The sequence below is a fragment of the Papio anubis genome, chromosome 7, assembly GCF_008728515.1.
Source record: "Papio anubis isolate 15944 chromosome 7, Panubis1.0, whole genome shotgun sequence".
NCBI lineage: Eukaryota > Metazoa > Chordata > Mammalia > Primates > Cercopithecidae > Papio > Papio anubis.
The window spans coordinates 81,454,622-81,471,824 of record NC_044982.1 but is presented as its reverse complement, the minus strand read 5'-3'; the positions used below and the strand labels follow the sequence as shown (position 1 = coordinate 81,471,824).

The 17,203-nt window shown below is 39.3% G+C and overlaps 1 protein-coding gene across 2 annotated transcripts in view; it reads right to left on the bottom strand.

Moving 5' to 3' along the window:
* Positions 1-17,203, bottom strand: part of STXBP6 (syntaxin binding protein 6) — a 251,812-nt gene that overhangs the window by 193,906 nt on the left and 40,703 nt on the right. Inside the window, exon 1 of one of the 2 annotated variants that reach the window (XM_009211332.3) lies at positions 16,751-16,939. The exons of the other annotated variant lie outside the window; for it this stretch is intronic. The gene's annotated coding sequence lies outside the window, so the exon portion shown is untranslated. Of the gene's footprint in view, positions 1-16,750; positions 16,940-17,203 lie in introns of those variants that run through there. 2 annotated transcript variants of the gene reach the window in all.

The following is a 17,203-nucleotide window of genomic DNA, read 5'->3' as shown; positions in this document are numbered from 1 at the left end:
ACCATAAGTAACTCTGAAAAACAGGCAGAATTGATGAGTATGATAACAGAAGCACAAATAACACTGAACAGTCAACTTTAGAGCATCTGAACTGTTGACCATGATCTCTTCTTCCAATATTCTTCCCTAGTTCTGGGACTCCACAAACTGGTTTTCTTCTAACGTCTCTGACCACTCTTTCACAGTCACTGCAAACTTTTCTCCACTGCTTGTGTTCTTTCCTAAAACGCTGTTATGCCTCTTGGATCTAGCTTATGATCTTTTCTCTTTGCACTCTATAGTTTCCTTTGGTGATCTCAGTCATTTCTAAGACTTCAAGTACCACCTACAGGCTGAAAACGCATCACATCTACTTCTTCAGCCCACATGTTCACAATGAATTTCCACCTAGATGAGCCACAGGCACATCAAACTGAGCAGGTCCAAAACTGAATGAATCATCTTCCTCCAAAAAGTTTCCAGTCCTATGTTCCTATCTCAGTAAACAGCACCACAATGCACCTAAATAAAAAACTCAAGCTTTCTCAGTCCCTCTCCCTCCTTTATTCTCACTGATCCCCATCCCTCACAACAAATGACCAATTCTGTTCAACTCTACTTTCTAAATCTCTCCACATCTACTCACTTCTCTCTTTCTTGCCATTGCTCTAGACTGAGGTGCCATCATCTCTTGCCTAGATTACTACCAACATCCTCAGTACAATGAACAGTGCCCAGTTTTACCTCCTTCCAACCCGCTTCCCACAGTACATAGGTAGAGTTACCTTTCTGAAATGCCTGGGGTAGATTATTTGCCAGCGGTCTGTCAGCCCAAGCCCACCCTCTGTATTCTGCTTTATGATGCTGGGACTAGAGGTCTTCAAACCACATATGTTTCCCAGACTCCTTTGCAACTGGAAGGCAGAGGTGGAGAGAAGGAACTCTCTTCCTGCTTTCCAGCTCCCGTCAGGCTGTACAGTAGCAGACAGCTCCAGATGCCCGTGCTTTAAGCACTCTGTGTACCAGCCTTGGGCCCTCCCTTGATAGTCTGAGTACCAGCGAGAAGGAAATCCTCCCCCAGAGATCCAGTACCTCCTTAGCAATCAGCACATCAGCTCTATGGTAGCCCCTACGAGTTCCTTGGTTTAGCTAACATCACCCACTCCCTCTTGTCCCTCCCAGCTGCATGGATGGCAGCTGCTTCCTGGAGTTACCAGTCTCTCTCTATATAGCCTCTGCTTCCACTATTTACATTTTCGGCCATTAAATATCCCAGGTCCCCAATTCCCTATGTTAAATCACCTCAGGTACTATCCGAAATACATACTTTGCTTCTGTTTTCTGACTGGACCCTGACTCATGAAGTACTTGGTACCAGGAGTAGTTCTGAAGAAAGAGATTCTAAAGATGGGATTGTAGGATTGATTTTTAACCTCTGACCTTTAACAGTGATGACCTTCTTGCTTCCATCTAACACATTCTCTACGTGGCATCTACTGTGATTTTTCTAGAATGTCTGTCATCAACTCAATAGCTCACCACTGCCATCAGAAGAGTGGTTTTGATAAGGCTCTCGGGGTTCTAGAGGCACTATTTGTCTAACCTTTCTTCTTGACACTACTTCCTTCTCCCTCACGCGCCAAGCTCAAACCACTCTGAATTTCCTTTCCAGCCTTTCAATCCTTTCACAAAGCTATTTCCCCAGCTTTGTATATTGCCCCTAGCCATCACTGCTCATCCAGTTAACTACTACTTGGCTTAGATAGCACTTTCTCCAAGAAGTCTTTCCAGATGTGCATCCAGCCTGAACTTCATCCATTATAACAGTAATAATACTACCTGTTAACACTGTGTAGTTGCCCCATACTCCCCCATGAAACCATGAATTCTAGGAAGGCAGGTGGCTTAGTCCATTCTGGTTGCTATTACAAAATTCTATATGGCCGAGTGTGGCGGCTCACGCCTTTAATCCCAGCACTTTGGGAGGCTGAGGTGGGCAAATCATCTGAGGTCAGGAGTTTGAAACCACCCTGAGCAACACAGTAAAACCCTGTCTCTATCAAAAATATGAAAATTAGCTGGGTGTGGTGGCACACATCTGTTGTCCCAGCTACTCGGGAGGCTGAGGCAGGTGGATCAATTGAGCCCGGGAGGCAGAGGCTGGAGAGAGCTGAGATCACACCACTGCACTACTCTAGCCTAGGTGACAGAGTGAGACTCTGTCTAAAAAAAAAAAAAAAAAAAAAAAAAAAAGAAATCCATAGACTAGGTAGCTTATAAACAACAAAAACTTATTTCTCACTTTTCGGGAGGCTAAGAAGTCCAAGATCAAGGCAGCAGATTTGGTGTCTGACAAAGACCCATTTCCTAGTTCATAGATGGTGCCTTGTATTTGTGTCCTCATATGGTAGAAGGGGCAAGGCAGTTCTCTGGAGCCTCTTTTATAAGGGTAATAATCCCATTCACAAGAAATCTGCCCTCATGACCTAGTCACTTCCCAAAGGCCCCACTTTCTGCAACTACCATATTAGTGATTAGATTCAACGTACAAACTTTGGGGGAACACATTCAGACCATAGCAGCAGGAACTATGTTTATTTTGCTCACAGGTTTAATCTCACATAGCAAGTGCTCAATAATAGTTTTTTGGGGTTTTTTTTTTTTTTTTCATGAATGGATGAATCCATAAATGAGAATGTATAGATTAATTCCTACTAGGGAGATTTGGATATACTTCTTAAAGAAGGTGGGATTTTTGCAGTGAACCACTAGACCCAATCTCCAGCATAGTAGAAATGTTAAAGAAAATAGCATTATTCTTACCTTCCATGGACTTCCTAACAAAACTGGTAAAAATATTTTTCTTTTAAGGGTATCCAAATTATTCTAGCTCCTAGAAAATAAACTTCTTGGGAATAAAACTTCTATCTTTGGGATTCATTCGTAGGCCAACCCCATGAGTAAAGAAACTACCTTAGAAACATAGTAACTAAATACCCTTGAATGTTTACCAGCCCATATCCTTCCCTTTTAGAGGACTAGTCTAATTCAATGTCTGTTCTAAAGTAAGCTGTGTACTGAGATCCCAATAAACTTACTTTATTACTGTCTTTTCACAAACCTTACACACTAGATTTTAGGAACTGTATATTACAAATCTGAACACTGCTTTCAGAACTCAAATGGAAAGAAAAGTGCATCAATTAGGTAAAAATCTTTATGTTGACCTATATATGTAGATTTACTATATAAATTGTAGAGGGGATTCCATATTTGGAACTCATTCTCCCCCTCCCCACCCCAAGTATTTGAAATAATAAAAGAAATGGCTGAATTTTCTTGTAGTTTTATAACTTCATGGGTAAAAGTAATAAACCTACATATATTTTGTTGATCTAAATATAATGTATACCTTCCATACATTAAATTTACTTATGAGACGAATTCTAGACAAAAGCTCCTAGATTAATTTTTTAATGCTTCTTGGCTATTTACTAGACTTATTTGTGCTGAGTAGATCATAACATTTTATGGCTCAAGGTTTTAGTCCTTAGGAATTTCTTCCTCACACCAAATTCCTTGGTAAACTTGCAACTGTCAACCTAACTGGGCTTCCTATACCTGAACCTCTCAGCTTTGTTCTCCTCTGCTACCGCCCTAGAAGCTCATTCAAAACAATAATTCCCAAAATCACTTCTCTAGTAAGTAAGTTTCAGTTAAATTTCAACTATCTCATTCTTGACATCACACAAGGTCTCTTTGCTTCTCTCTTTAAAAAAAAAAAAAAAGGCTCACACCGGTAATCCCAGCACTTTGGGAGGCCAGGGCAGATGGATCAACTGAGGTCGCCATTTCGAGACCAGCCTGACTTACATGGAGAAACCCCGTCTCTACTGAAAAACAAAAAACAAAATTAGCCGGGCATGGTGGCACATGCCTGTAATCCCAGCTACTTGGAAGGCTGAGGCAGGAGAATCGCTTGAACCTGGGAGGCAAGAGGTTGTGGTAAGCCAAGATCGTACCATTGTATTCCAGCCTGGGCAACAAGAGAGAAATGAATGAAACTCCATCTCAAAAACAAACAAACAAACAAACAAAAAACAGAAGGGAATGCAGGAGAGAGGGAAATTTTGGTGCCAAGACTTAGCTCCAGAGCATACAAAGACACAAGAATGAATGGAAATACATGCTTCCTGGGAAATGACAGCTAAAGAAAGGGGAAAAAGTAAAAGCATAGGACGCCACTAATCTAGTTCAATCTCTCTCATTTTACAGATTAAGAAACTGGCGTCCACAGAGGGAAAGTGACTTTATGGAGATTCACACAGCACGCATATGTCAGACGCAGGAAGGGGCAATTTCCTGACTCCCAGGCCAGAATCCTATCTACTCTTTTCTATGTGCATAGCCCTTACCATTTCCCCAGCAACACTCATATACACAGGTGCTCATGAACTGAAGCCAAGTCAACCTTCTTGTACTTCCAAAACTCAAACCTGACACCATCGTCCAGGCCTTTACTCTCTCATGCTCCCTCTGCCATCTATTCATCCATCAAATATCACATTTTTCAAGGTTCGGTTCAAACCTCTTCTATGGCAGCTTTCTTATTCTCTTTCATGCCCAGTTCGTACTCAATCAAACTAATCCTTAATCCTACCAAATATTTTGCAACTTCTATAAGTACCCATGGATATTACTGTATATATTTGTTTCCCTGTGTTCACTGACTAAGCAGTAAACTCCTAGTGATCAGTATCAAGTCTTATTGTGCATCTTTGCATCCCCAATCCAGAGTTAAGTGCCCCACTCCTAAAGAGCACTGAATAAATATTTTAAAATATTTATAATTCTTTTGTTATATAAGCAATACAAAAATGCACAAAGTAGAAAATAAAAGGCTGCTATAAATCCACCCTTCAGAGATAACTATTGTTAACAGCATGCCATACAATCTCCTAAACTTCTTCCTATGATTATATAATTCACACACATTTCAATGGAAAAATGGAATATTATTAACTACAACTTTTCTTTTTACCTTAAAAAAGTATATATATTATATCGTTTGTGTGTATATAAAAAGAGAGAACATATCCTATTTTTAAAAACTATATATTCCTTTATACAAATATGTCACATTTTACTTGACCATTTTCCTATTAGTGGATATTCACACTCTTTCCAATTTTTCAATGGTAAAAAATATAACCACCATTGTGTATCTGTGCAAATATTCCTGTAGAAGTTGTTAGAAATTGATACATATTTAAAATATTGATAAATATGTCCAATATTCTTCCAAAATGTAATTTTAATTAACCCTCTACCCCTAGTGTATGAGATTGCAGTTTTTCTGTCAAATACTAGGTATTATCAGTCATACTAGTTGTTGCCAATCTGATAAGTGAAAAATGGCATGTTATTAAAATGTGCACTTCTTGGGTTATTATGTTGATCATCTTTGTATTGGTTGTCTAGGAAGTGGGAAGGGGTTATTTTAAGCAAAAAAGTAATTTTTTCAATAAAGTCAATATATTCTTTTGCATGAATTAGAGAGGAGAAGTCTGAATTTTAGTGTTTTTGTTTACTGGCTGAGCTAAAGATTACAGAAATATTGGAAATAAAAGAAAAACTGCCCGCTGATAGCTGGAGAAATATCAGACCAAGTTCAGGGAATAACAAAAGCTCTTTCAATCAAATTAATGTTACTAGAGAATGACTACTACTTGAATTGGGAGCATGACCTCTTGTGTAGGACTCTATATAGGAGGTAAAAAACAAAGCTAAGCTACTTTGGCCCAACTGTTACAACGCATAAATGTGTATGTATCAATCTAAATTTACTGAACACCTACTGCAGTCTTGGCAGACACTGAAGATATAAGTGTTACTATGATCCAGGCCCTAACCTGGAGGGAGTTACCTTTTTTTGTGTTTGTTTTAAAAGGAAACTATTTGGGCAATATCATTTTACCATACATAAAAACTTCAATGAATTCTCCTTGGCCATTTCCAAGAAATTGACGAAAATATTATTCTTATGGGAGAAAATAATGCCTTCAACCTTAACTAAATATGTTCCTTGCTCTCATACCAGTGAACACATATCCCTTCAAGTTACATATTATATACATATATACATACATTTTTATAATTAATATACAGATGCTCAACTTACAATAGAGTTATGATCCAATAAACCAACTGTAAGTTAAAAATACAGTAAGTTGAAAATGCTTTTAACACCCCAATAAACCCATTGTAAAGCTGAAAAATTGTTAGTCAAACCATGGTAAGTCAGGGATTGTCTGTATACATTTCTCACTATACCACAATACCCCAAAAAAAACACCCTTAGGCATATCTTATTCAGACTGCAGAAAACCAAGAAGGAAGTGAAAATCTGTAAAGAAGCCAGAAGGAAAAGAATATCCTACCTACAGAGGAACACGAGAGCAACTGACAGCAGATTGCTCACCAGAAACCATGCAAGTAAGAAAAGCATGGAGTACAATCTTCAGAGTGCTGAAAGAAAGAACTTTTTCATTCAAACCAACAACATGTATTGAGTGTCCATGCTATTATCTAGGATATTAAAAAAGACAGACTAAAACATGAATGCCGCTCTAAAGAAGCTCACAGATGGGCTAAGAAAGAAACTGTAATGGGATGCATACTACGTGACATTAGCAGATATGAACACAATGTTATGGGAATCCAAAGGGATTAAGTCTGATGTGTGGGTAGAATGGTCACAGGAGGTGACCTCTGAAGACTACAGAAGGTACCACTTTTGGGGGGTGCCACTACCCCCAAAAGACTTCAGTTTAATAACAGAGGATTACAGCTGAAAGAGTTGCAATATATAGACAGTGTCCTTGGAGCAGTATCAGAAAAGTCCAAAGCCCAGAGGGGATACAAAAACAACGTTACGGGAGTAAACTGAAGTTTCTAATACCTCTAGCTACAACAAATCGTGAACACAACCCAGATCCTAGCAGGAAGAATCGTGTTATGTGCATGTGTCTGTCAGTACAACAGTGATTTAGCTATTTAGACAAGGATGCTAATATGTTAGCTTGTTTTAGTTACAAATTATAAGTGTTTTTCTGCTTATAATCCCTGGGGACATCATCATATTGGCCTGAGATAATTTATTTAAAGTTTTGTAGGACACCCTTAAAAGATTTTTTTTTTTTTTTTTTTTTTTTTTTTTTGAGACAGTGTCTTGCTCTGTCTCCCAGGCTGGAGGGCAGTGGCGCAACCTTGGTTCACGGTGGCAAGCTCCACTTCCTGGATTCATGCCATTCTCCTGCCTCAGCCTCCTGAGTTGCTGGGACTACAGACTCCCGCCACCACATCTGGCTATTTTTTTTGTATTTTTAGTAGAGATGGGGTTTCACCATGTTAGCCAGGATTGTCTCGATTTCCTGACCTCGCGATCCGCCCACCTCGGCCTCCCAAAGTGCTGGGATTACATGTGTAAGCCACTGCACCCAGCCTTTTTTTTTTTTGTTTTTTGAAACATTAGGACTCGGATAGGCTCCAGCAGTTTATAGTCTATGATTTGCTAATGGCTAGGACTTGGAAAACAATACCCCAAAATGAAGGTCTCAGAAGCAAAAGTTTTTCTGTGACCTTCTCCTGCCCTCCTGTCTTCTAGTCCCATTCTCCCCGTAGGCTAGCCATAGAAACTGGCATTTCTCCCTAAGGCAGGTCATTAAAACCAGAACCTTCTTCCCCACAGCCAGCCAAAAAACCTAATTATCTTTAGTCAGATAATTCCTTTATGGTCAGTTTTACACAGAAATGCAGAGGGAAAGTTAGAGTTTAACATTGTACACAAGACCCCCATTCCAGAGAGAACCTTGCCCCACCCAGAAGGAAGGAATGCATGATCAGAGAGGCCAAGAAGAATCCAGACAGCCAGGCCTTGCTGGGTTTCCCCACTCAACCTATTAGCATTAGATCTTACCCTTTTTGTCCAGTTCTATTTTACTACAGTTGTCTCTACTTTGTTGAGCCTAAGCACAGAAAGGGACAATTTCCCCTTTATCTTTGGGTCTTCATTCTGAAGGGTTCTGCTTGTTCATGATAAATAAACTTGGATGCTTTTTCTCCAATTAATCCGCCTTTTGTGAATTGATTTTTCAGTGAACCTTCAGGAGAAAAAGGGGAAATTTTCCCTTTACCTCTGCATAACCATGGGAAGAATGTGAAGACAGAGGCTTTTTCTCTTGGAACAACAAATATTTGAATGTCTTTTTGCCTCTGCCTTTGATGATTAGATCCTTCTCAACAAGGACTTACTGAGTGATTAATGTGCTGAATAGAATGCAAGGAGACTTAAGGTTCTTGCCTTAAAATAGCTCACCATCTAATGCATAAGATTCACAAGAATTCATACATACAGGGCATTCTGACTATACAGTCCCTGGCATAGATCTCCTAAAACCTGTGGAACTTCCTGAATGATAGCAGTAGCTTTTAAAATTCATAAAAATTTCGCTTTCAATCATATCAGAGTTTATGCTAACAAGATGACACTTTTGGGTCCCTAGATAGTTTCAGAATAGGGGCTCGTTGCCAGAAGGAGGACCAAGGCATGATTAGAGGGTTGGAACTTTCAGTTCCACCACTCTTCATTTTGGTAACCGTGGTTTTTATTTCTAACATTTTCTTTTGATTCTTTCTTAGAGTTTCAATCTCTCTGCTTATATTACCCATCTGTTCTTGCATGTTGTCTATTTTTTCCATTAGAACCCTTAATGTATCAGAGTTCTTTTAAATTCCTTGTCTGATAATTCCAACATCTGTTTCAGAATCTGGGCTTGATCATTACTTTGTCTCTTCAGACTGTGTTTTTCTTGCCTTTTGGCATGCCTTGTAATTTTTCTTGCACATGGGACATGTTCACAGGAAGTGAAGTAAGCAGGCCTTTGGTGTGGCAATTTATTTTTCCATCACAGTGAATATAATGAGGGCAGATGATAGCATTATCTTCTACAATAAAGCATATTCTTCAACTTATCCATAATTATTTCCTATTCAAACATGTACCTTCTCTAGGTCTTTTGTCTAAAATGTATATGTAGAGTCACTAGGCTAGAGTCACAGGCTATTACTTGCAACATCACTTAAGCCACTATGAAATATGGACACACAACACTAGTCAAGGTTAGAAAGGGCATCAATTTATGTGTATTATAAACTAGGTGCTTTTCTTGTGACCCAACATATGGATACTTCATGAGGACATTCTCTAAAATTATTTCACATACGTAGATGAGGCTAGACTAATACTTTCAGGATACTATAAGTGAATTAAAATTCAGACAAAATTTAACTCCTTCACTATTGATCATGACAGACTATTTCACAAAAGTTAATAAACTTCCTACTTCCAACTTTAACAATTTTTTAAAGTTAATTAATGACAGAGAATACCATACAGTTAAATTCTTATGACTTTTTTTTTTTCTTTTGAGACGGAGTCTTGCTCTGTCGCCGAGGCTGGAGTGCGCGCGATCTCGGCTCACTGCAACCTCTACCTCCTGGGTTCAAGCGATTCTCTTGCCTCAGCCTCCCAAGTAGCTGGGACTACAGGTGTGTGCCAGCATGCCCAGCTAATTTTTTGTATTTTTAGTAGAGACATGGTTTCACCACGTTAGGTAGGATGGTCTTGATCTCCTGACCTCATGATCCACCCTCCTCGGCCTCCCAAAGTGCTGGGACAGCGTGAGCCACCATGCCTGGCTATTCTTATGACTTTCTAAGTCTTGTTAAAGAAACAGTAATTTCCCCATCTTTGTAAATTTAGTCAAAGTTAAGCAACAAGTTAGCACTGAAATGTTTTCAAATATACAGATTCTTTTTTTTTTTTCCTCAGATGGAGTTTCACTCTTGTTGCCCAGGCTGGAGTGCAATGGTGCAATCTATGCTCATTGCAACCTCTGCTTCCCAGGTTCAAGTTATTCTCCTGCCTCAGCCTCCAGAGTAGCTGGTATTACAGGCGTGTGCCACCATGCCCAGCTAATTTTTGTATTTTTAGTGGAGATGGGGTTTCACCATGTTGGCCAGGTTGGTCTCGAACTCCTGACCTCAGGTGATCCACCTGCCTCAGCCCCTCAAAGTGCTGGGATTACAGACGTGAGCCACCGCGGCCGGCCTAATGTATAGATTCTTAAATATAAATGTCAAGGAATCAAAGATGTGAAGATGATCTTCTGCTTCACTGACCTTTGGCAAAAGAATATTAAACTGACAAGAAGCAAGAAGAGCAAGATCAGAGAAAAGTTCTGGCCAGTTTGTTTCTAAATGACCTTTGAGTTGGAGGGAAGGAGACCAGTTGTTAAGCCTAAAAACAAAGGAAGCTGTAGACAGGAATCCCACAGGTGCTCAAAGGAGCAAGTGATGAAACCTCTAATACCAAGGAGAGTGGAGCCTCTTCCTGTGAAATACGTTCTCTCCTAGCCTTTAGGGGAATCCTAAATCACCATTCTTTTGTCATCATTATTGAAATGTGCTTTTAGGAAGAAGCATAACAAGTCCTCCAGGGAAAGTTTTCAGCTGTAATTTTATTAGGGAAACAAGCCAAATTATGCATGTGCATGCATCCCTTTTCAGAGAATTCTCTGGAACCTTCAGTGAGTCAAGCAGGACCTAAGGTACAAACCTAGCTACCGAGCAGGAAAAGATTAATCTGTTGTTCTTTTATTAGATTGAGTCATACAGTACATGTAACATAAGAAAATTCTTTTGCTGAGAAAAGCATAAGAACGTGGTTTAGTACCATCCACCAGACATGCCCACTATAAGTACCTTTTGGATCACATCCTACTACACTGATAGAGCAACCACTTAGCATGTCATCACTTTCCCTTCTTAAATCTCATGCTGGGTGACTCCTGTTACTGGCCAATGCCAGGCCAGTGTCACAACAACAAGACAAAACATCACATGAATTGATAGCAACAAAATGGCAGCAAGAAATGATGTTCCCCAGGGAAAGACCTATTCACTGAGTATGAAACTAGCTTAAGCAGCTCTCCCAGTTTAAGAAATTTAAGTAATTCATTCATTCATCAAACATTTATTGTGCCATACATAATATACAAAGCACTGTTTATGTTCTGGAGTAAAGGATTAGCAGAAAGAATACAAAGACAGTTGAGACCTGGTGCCTACCACCAAGGAGTACACCAGACAAGCTGACATTAACAAGAGCAAACGTGAGTGATCATGCAAACTGAAGAGAGAGACTGCTAAAAAAGAAGAAGGCAGCTGATCCTCAAATTCTAACTTGAAATACAGTGATAGGCAAAACGAAAGGAGCAATTGAATCTGCTGAAACTAACAACTAAAACAGCTGAGTAGGATTTTCTCAGGCTACACATGCCAATCCCCTCACCTCACTATCTACCATTCCCAATATTTAGCAAAGTAACAATTTTGCTTCTTCCATGTGGGCCCAGCTCCATGGAATTCAAAGGGAAAAGAGCACTCAATCAACTTTCTCTGGACAATTTGCTGCACTGCTCAAGGGTCTACATGAGAATTACAGATATCAGGGAGGGAAGGGCAATACTAAGTATGGTTGTGTACTGGACTTTGTGGTTGACCACCTGAAATAAGTTTCAAGGGCAAAACTGACTGGATCAGGAGGAACAAAGAAACAGCACCTGGAACCAATATACCCCTAGTTCCTGATAAAGTCATTTATTGTTTAAATAAATCGATTTCAGTGGGAGTCCCACTTGGGGCAGTCTGGTCAACTAGGGTTGTTAGCTCTTTGAGGGCAGAGTCCATGTTTCTTTCATTTCTACGTATCTCAATACCACCTAGCACAAGATAGGGACTAAAATAATTGAGGAAAAGAGCTAAAAAGGAAGAAAAATTAAGGGTCAGTTCACATTCCCGAGATTCTACACTCAGCTACTGGGGAGTGCACAGCAAGAAGCATAGCTTTCTATAAGCAATTAAGGTGAGTGCAGTAATAAACACACACACAGCCTGGGCCTATGAGCATAACTACCCTCATCCATGAGCACTGACTCTGCCATTCAGATGGAAACAACCAGGTGCAGTAAACTGATGAAGACAGATCTCAGCTCTGAAACTGTCATCTTTACTGCTCTCACTTACCACACATGGTCACAGTATTAGTCAGGAAAGACTAGTCACTGCAGGAGCTGATCATAATCCCAAAAGACACAATCTCAGTGAAATCTCAAAATCCTGCAAATATAATTCTTAAAAAAATAATTTAAAGACTCATGAAAAGACATTTATTTACCTTTTTAAAGGGGGATTTAGTTAAGAAACAAAGATACGACAGAACACTTCCTAGGTCACTTAACACGATAAAATGGACAATAACAAGATACGTATTTTTGAAAGCAAAAACACTCAGACTAACAACAGTTGCATGGGTATAACAATTATGAGCAGACAAACCATATCCAAAATGAACTAATTCAAAAGGGGAACTATATAAATGCATATCATTATGGTTGGTCATTGTTTTCTGACGAGATTGATGAAAAACTACAATGGGTCACCACCACTTATGCAGTCATCCAAAGAGCTGAGATCAATAAATTGTATCCTTCACAAATGCAGATGTACAAAAAGAACATCTCTTTATGTGCTGAGAAAGTTGCAACATTTTCAAGTGCACACAGAATGCTTACACACAAACTCAACATGGTGATAATACACTTTTGTGGAGTCAAATTTGCAAAAAATTGCATAAAAGGAATTAGAACTCTCTAAAGTCTCTACACAATTTATAATTCCAGTATTGGAAGTGATGCAAAAATGAAATACATAGCATAGTGAACTATAAAAAATAATTCTACAAATTTAAAATAGTGGGAAAAAAACTAAAAAAAAGAGAAAAGAAAAAAGCTAAATAACTAAAAAGAAAATTCAGCATATAAAAATGTATATTACAGGGAAAGATTTTGGACAATTGTATAGAGATAGCCCAAAAGAGCTGGCCTAACATAAACATCCTGTGATTGTGATTTTCAGAATTTTAGACAAGAGGGACTTTGGACTTTAGGGATTTTGATCTTTTGGGATTTTGATGTTCAGAATTTCAACATTCAGGATTATGACACTCAGGATTATGATCCAAACTCATCACTGTCAAAATAGACCCCTGACTTATTTAGAATGGCTCAAACACCTCCGACCTTTGTTCTTGCTCCCATGACAGAGAACTGGTGAATGAGGTGTTCCTCTTCCTCACACTGAACTAGGGATTCAAGCTGTTGGGCTCAGCTGTCTTCACTGTGGTCATCCCATCGGCTGGAACTCAGGCACGTGGCTGTACCTAACTGCAAAGGAGGCTGGGAAATGCATTCTTGCTGTGGGCTCAGGAAGAGGAAAACATGGATTATGCTGAGAAGCCATAGCCTCCGCCATGGTATTTTACGGCTTTTCCTCCCTCTTTCAAGCTTTCTCTTGCCTTGTTTCTAAGGCTGCATATGTATATGTGTGTGTATATATATGTATACATACATACATTAAAAAAACTATGTTTCTATGGTAGCAAACTTTTGGTCCCATATAGATAATAAACATGAGGAACCCTAACATAAATATGGTTGATGCTTTATTTGTCAAGGAAAGGGAAGAATCTGATATTGGGGCCCAGAAGACACAGCTCTGCTTCAAGCAAGGGAGATAAATTCTGCTGTGTCCACATTCCCATTAGGGCCTTTATCAAGATCTATCCAAAACATATATTCATGAGGGGTTCATGTCCAAGCTGGCACACACCAGTACAGCATAAAATTTCCCTGACAAGGGCAGCAAAATGCTAAGTATTTCCTTGAGGCCCTCAATGGTTCCATGTACTGACCAAGAAACATCACATCTTAGATTCAGCAATTCCATCACCAACTCTAGAAGCTGGCTTTCTTCTCAGAGGAATTTTTCACCAAAAAAAGGCATATTTTACTTCAAAGGCATTTACCATATTCAGCAATAGGTAGAAACAATTCCTCACTGAAATGTAGACACAAGGAAATGTCTAAACACACACTCCTACATTAGTTACCCCATACCAGCCTCCCAAAGCAGTTGACTCAAAATTATGACTCGGCAAAAATGCAAAATCAGCATATGACATAGACTTTCATGGTCTATCTCAAATGTTAAATCACTGACATGCAAATGACCTGCTCTATGACACTACTGAACTATATGACCCTTTGGCAAGATACATATGTGATTTATGTATCTCCACAATGCCTTGTATACACCATCATTCAATAAACATTTGTTGAATGAATACAATTGTTGGAATTTCTATCATCATTAGTAAGTTATCTGCATGTGTACACGTAAGGGCTGTCAGTCTTGAGGACAAACACTTAGCTATATGACTCATTCTGTATAAAACCTTGTTAAGAGGTGTGGGGTAAATGCTTTCTGACGGTGACTGTGATAATGGTAGTAGTAACTATGACAGCACAACCAACCACAATATGTAAATGACTGTTCTATTTCATGCCTGTGGGTACAGTCAGTCACCATAGGTAGTACAAGACCCCAGGTCTCGACATGATTCTCTTACTCCTTGGCACAATTCCCATCTCCTTCCCAGTTTTAGTTTTCCCCATAGCTCATATCACTGTCTGACATATTTAACTTCTGTATGTGTCTGTCTCCTCCACTGGAAGCTCTGTGAGGCCAGGGAATTATGTCCATGTTGTCTGGTATCCAAATCAGTGCAGGGCATATTAGAAATGCTCAATAAACATTTGCGGAAGGAATGGATGAAATCAATACAATTATTTGAATTCTTCCTTCCAAATCTAAAGATTTTGGAACCACAGAAGAAATTATTTCTGCAGTGTTCCAATATATTCACATTCTTTTGAACATCTCAAAAGGAGGTCTCACAGACAAGCCACTTTTTGTACTAAACACAAGGTTTCTAGAAACCTGTCATTGTTCTACCATCTTAAAGTCTCCAAACAAACTGAGAATGGACAATCTCCAGGACTGGACACACTTCTGCTAAGTCTTCACCTAACAAGAACCACATCTGCAGGCCTGGCTCACTTTCACCTGGCTCCCACTCTACTACAGAGTCCTGCAGATGGCTCTCTCAGCTGGCACTGGCACCCATGGCATGAAGCCAGAAACGAAGATAGGAAATTCCTTTAATTCAGAAACAAATTTGCCTGATTCCCACATGAACAAAATGTTAGCTGCCAGACTCAGCTCTATACATGGGAAGTAGACACAATTCATTAAAAAAAATTTTTTTTTTAAGTTTTAAAAGTGTATCTTTTTGGCCAGGTATGGTGGCTCACACCTGTAATCTCAGCACGTTGGGAGATGAAGGTGGGAGGATCGCTTAAGCCCAAGAGTTCAAGACCAGCCTGGGCATCAGAGTGGGACTCCAACTCTACAAAAAATTAGCCAGGTGTGGTATATATGCCTGTGGTCCCAGCTGAAGTGGGAGGACTGCTTGAGCCCAGGAGGTTGAGGCTGTAGTGAGTCATGATCAAACCACTGCACTCCAGCCTGGGAGACACACAGAGACCTTGTCTTAAAAAAAAAAAAAAAAAAAAGAGTTCATCTTTCCAAATGTAGTCTGGTAAGACAAATGTACCTGATAAATTACTTTAGGTTGTTAAAGACTCACTGAATGTTATAATTAATTTGACAAGCTATTGCTTGATGGAGCTTTAAAATTCATGTTTTATTTAATTTTTGGTGTATGGAGAACAGTGTCTATTGGCAACAATAATTCCTATTTATTCATTTTTCTGTTGACTCTCAAATAGCAATTACATAATGCTCTCAAAGTAATGGTAATAGAGACTACCAGCTTGAGAATGTGTAACAAAAAAGACATTTTACACATCAAAAGGTTTTATACCTTTAGAATATTCTACACATCAGAAGCTTTTAGAATAGCAAGCAGCAGCGTCTAGCAACTCATAGAAGAATGGCTAAGCTTTTAAATCCCAAAACGAAGAGTCATTCTAACATCTTCCACCATTCTTCTCAAAGCTTCCACCAAGACTTTCTTCACAAATACTGTAGTCAAAAGGTTTAGGGTTTTTTAGCAAATACTATCTCAGCCAGCCTACCAGTCAGCCAGTGTATGTTATGTGCTAACCCCACGAGAGACATGGAGAATTCTGAGAGCAAGATACGACTTTGATCACAAGTTACTGGATTCATTAGCAAAATAAAAAGGATGGATGGGATGATAGCTAAGATCATTTCTAGTTAATTTGTTGGTTTTCACTTCAGAATGGTCTCACACAACTATCAAACTGCATTATAAGACATCAAGTTAAGGATGTCTTAAAGCAATTAAAAAATGAAATTTCAAAACAGTTCAATACATGGAGAATTCTTATCACTGGGTCCTAATATCTGATGTTCTAAAACTTAAACATACAGCTTTGAAGCTTCAAATATTATTTAATTTCCCAGGGACTTTTCTCTTAAGCTCATTTGCTGATTACTTGGGTTCCTTGTTTTTCCATTTTCCTACTTGCATCTCAAAATGAGGCGTAAATTATACAAATTATACAAAACTATACAATAAATAATCAAAATACATTTCCTTCCCAGACCCAAAGCCCAAAATGTTAGGTTGCACAGTATCATGTAGCGTAATCAAATGCACAGAAAATCTCCTCCCTCAGTGAACCAGAAACCCAACAAGCCCAGCCCGACAAACTGAGGAGCACGCCATTGCCACAATGTCACGTAGTCTTTGAGAACTTACTCCAACTTGGTGCTGACCCTGCTGACACTAAGAGATTCAGGTTTTCTAGTCCCGCTGGTTTCTGTTCCGGGGCATCAAAGCACCTACATGTAGCCTCTTCATGCAAAACAACATCACACACACACAAACTGCATTTAGAACCAAGCCAAATACCACAAACATTATATGCTACCAAATTTTCAGCAATGTGACTGCCACTGTATGAACTACAAATCGTTCGAAGCCATTATTTACTTTTTCTAGAGTGAGTGGCACTCTCCAGGGAGAAAAGCTAACAGGCTACCCCCAATCTCCTCATCAGCCTAACTTCAGTTGTTTTTTCACTAAAACACCTAAAGATACCAAACACAACTGCTACTAACAGTGGCTCACTAAGATCCTGGGCAAAGGAAGAGAGGTTTTCAGAGCTTCAAAAGCACTCTTGGAGATTCGGACACACCCTCATTCCTCTTT